Source organism: Phodopus roborovskii, unplaced genomic scaffold, assembly GCF_943737965.1.
Source record: "Phodopus roborovskii unplaced genomic scaffold, PHOROB, whole genome shotgun sequence".
NCBI lineage: Eukaryota > Metazoa > Chordata > Mammalia > Rodentia > Cricetidae > Phodopus > Phodopus roborovskii.
In genome coordinates, this window is record NW_026126480.1 from 15,090,213 (window position 1) to 15,093,922 (window position 3,710).

The following is a 3,710-nucleotide window of genomic DNA, read 5'->3' on the forward strand; positions in this document are numbered from 1 at the left end:
ATTAATGTTTTCATAACATAATAATTTTAGACAATTGTGAGTGTTCACATTTAATCTAATAAATTAGCTATTATTGTTTCTTCTCATTTAGTTTTTGTTTTGTGTTGTTGTTTTGTCTTGACAGGTCCAGAACTAGTGAACAAAATAAACATGACAATATTTTCAACTACTTTAAATCACAGAAATCTCAGAGACATTTGGTACAGCATGATTGGGATCCCAGGACTAGAAGATGCACACATATGGATCTCCATCCCTATCTGTTCAATGTACATAGTGGTCATTGCAGGCAATGCACTGTTATTATTTCTGATTATCACGGAACACAGCCTTCATGAACCCATGTACCTTTTCCTCTCCATGTTGGCCCTGGCTGATATCTTTCTGTTCACAGTCACAACACCGAAAATGTTAGCAATCCTCTGGTTCCAAGCTGGAGGTATTTCTTTTGCTAGCTGTGTGTTTCAGATGTTTTTCTTCCACTTCATCTTTGTGGCAGAGTCTTCCATACTTCTGGCTATGGCATTTGATCATTATGTGGCCATCTGCTATCCACTAAGATACACCAATATTCTAACCCCATCTGTCATCCGCAAAATGGGTATTGCATCTGTGATTAGAAGCTTTTTCATCTGCTTCCCCCTGATCTTCTCTGTTTATTGGCTCACATACTGTGGGAGGAACATCATTTGACATTCATACTGTGAACACATGGGCATTGCCAGGTTGGCCTGTTACAGCATCAAGATCAATATTTATTATGGGGTGATAGTGGCTGTTTTCTACATGCCTAGATGTGGTATTCATCATTGTCTCATATGTCCTTATACTTTGTGCTGTGTTTAGAATTCCTTCTCGAGATGCCTGACTCAAGGTTCTGGGAACATGTGACTCTCATGTCTGTGTTATTCTCCTATTCTATATACCAGCTTTTTTTTTTCTTTCTTTGTTCACCATTTTGGGGTCATGGCATACCACTGCATGTGCACATTCTCCTTGCTAACCTCTATGTGGTAGTACCACCCACTGTCAATCCCATCATCTATGGCGTGAAGACTAAGCAAATACAGAGGGTTATTCAAGTGTTCTCTTTAGGCAAGACATTTTGTTGACACAAACCAAGCAGCTTGGTCAATTTGTTGTAATTTTCCCATAAACTGTAGATTCAAGAGTATCTAAAGTGACAATGGAAATGTAAATCAAGACAGCATTAATGAAGGTCTACATGGCAATTTTGGGCAATCAAGACAAGAGTGAATTCTACTCAGCATGTACATTGTTCAGAACAACACTTGAACGAGAACACATTATTTTATGTACTGTTTTCATCTTTGATAAAACATGCATATTCATAATATCTCAAAACCTTTCAGTTTTGTGTTAACATATGAAACATAAATAAATAATATAATGAAGTAAATGATATGGCCCTTGTTCATACACCAAACAAATGGAGACAGAATCCTATATATTTTTGTTATTTCAGCCCATTTTTCTAAAACTGGAAAGTGAAGAATGCTACATGATGCAACATTATTCCTGTGCAGTTATCACACTAGATCAGTCAGTTACCATTTGGGTTTCAATTTCAAGGTTTGTATATAAGATGTCTGACTTTGATCAATAGTATTTAGCCTTCTTTTATTATTGCATATCTCCAATCTGTATTTATAAATGGATGGATAGATAGACAGGAATGTCCTACAAAAAACCCCAAAACTAGTGCCAGGTATAATATGAAAATAATAGTTTTGTCTATTATCAGTAGTAATAGTAATAGTAATTGAAAGATGAGCATGAGTCTGATAATCTTCAAGATTTTATTCCTTTTCATTGCATTTCTTCTTTTACAGAACATAATCCTGGAACATGCAAACGTTAAGTATTATCATTGTACATATAGAATGAGGACTATTAGAGAGCGATCTTAACCACATTACACATGTATTATTTACAACAGTTGAAATAGAACAGAGTCCCTAATATTTCCTGCAAATAAATGTGAAGGTAGCACAAATCCATCTTGTGAAGGCACTGTAAACTGCAAAATTGTCATAGAGAAATAATTGCAATTCGTATTAAAAGTAACCGGTGCTTATCAGAGAGATCTATAAGTTACAGAACATTAAAAATGATGACTAGATGAATATAAAAGAACTTCATATATTCACTTGTATAAATACATTAGCAAGTACACTAGCTTGTGTGTACTTGTTCACAGCATTGAAAATAAGCACAAAATAAAAATACAAATGTTCATGATGTTTTGTTAAAAATACAACTACAGTATAGTAAGATTGATAAAATATAAATTACAGCTGAGTATATATGAGGAAATAAAACTTTTTTTCACAAAAACAAGATGATATGGATAAAATATGTGTATGTAGGAATGTGTATATTCATCTGAAATTATGTTTATTTTATTTGCATAAAATAAGAAATATTAAATACAATTTCATTGAGATATTAATTTTTTATATTTAATTTTTATTTAAATTAGAAACAAGCTTGCTTTACATGTTAATCCCAGTTCTCTCACTGTTCCCTCTTCTCCTGTTTCCCTTTCTGCTTCCCAGGGAAGGTGAGGCCTTCCAAGAGGAATCTTAAAAGTCAGTCATATCATTTGGAACAGGCCCTCCCTCATGTGTCTAGGCTGAGGGAATATCCCTCTATATGGAATGGGCTCCCAAAGTCCATTCATATACTAGGGATAAATATTGATCTACTACTAGAGGCCCTATAGACTGCCCAGTTCTCTCAACTAACACCACATTCAGGAAATCTGGATCAGTCCTATGCTGATTTCCCAGCTATCAAACTGAAGTTCATGAGCTTCCCATTGTTCAGGTCAGCAATTTCTATAGGTTTCTCAGCCTGGTCTTGACCCCTTTGCTTATCAGTCCTCCCTATCTGCAACTGGATTCCAAGAGTTCAGCTCAGTATTTAGCTGTGGGTGTCTGCTTCTGCTTCCATCAGATGCTAGATGAAGGCTCTAGGATGGCATATAAGATAGTCATCAATCTCATTATTGGGGAAGGGCATTTAAAGTAACCTTTCCACTATTGCTTAGACTGTTAGTTGGGGTGATCCTTGTAGGTCTCTGGACAATGCCCCAGTGTCAGATTTCTATTAAAACCTATAATGGCTCCTTCTAGTATGGTGTCTCTTTTCTTACTCTCCTCTGTTCTTTCCCTGGCTCTGTATTTCTGCTCCATCATACCCACCTCTACCATCTTCTCCCTAACTCCCTCTCCCCTCCCCTCATGCTCCCAATTTGCTTGGGAGATATTGTCCCTTTCCCCTTCTGTGGGGAGACCATGCATGTCTCCCTGAGGGTCCTCCTTGTTTCCTAGCTTTTCTGGTGTTGTGGATTTTAGGCTGGTAACCCTTTGCTCTATATCTAAAAGCCATATATGAGTGACTACATACAATGTTTGTCTTTTTGCACTGGGTTACTCAGGATGGTTTCTTCTAGTTCCATCCATTTGCCTGTGAATTTCAAGATTTCAATGCCCCCCTGCCCCACTGAGTAGTACTCCATTGTATAAATGTGTAAATTGACTTTTTTTTCTCCATCCATTCTTCAGTTGAGGGGCATTTAGATTGTTTCCAGGTTCTGACTATTACAAATAATGCTGCTATGAACATAGCTGAACAGATGTTCTTGTATAAATGTGCATCTTTTGGGTATATGCCTAAGCGTGGAA

At 36.6% G+C, this 3,710-nt stretch overlaps 1 pseudogene; it reads left to right on the forward strand.

Moving 5' to 3' along the window:
* Positions 1-207: 207 nt before the first annotated feature.
* LOC127228957 (olfactory receptor 52Z1P-like) lies at positions 208-1,112 on the forward strand (annotated as a pseudogene).
* The last annotated feature ends 2,598 nt before the right edge of the window (positions 1,113-3,710 follow it).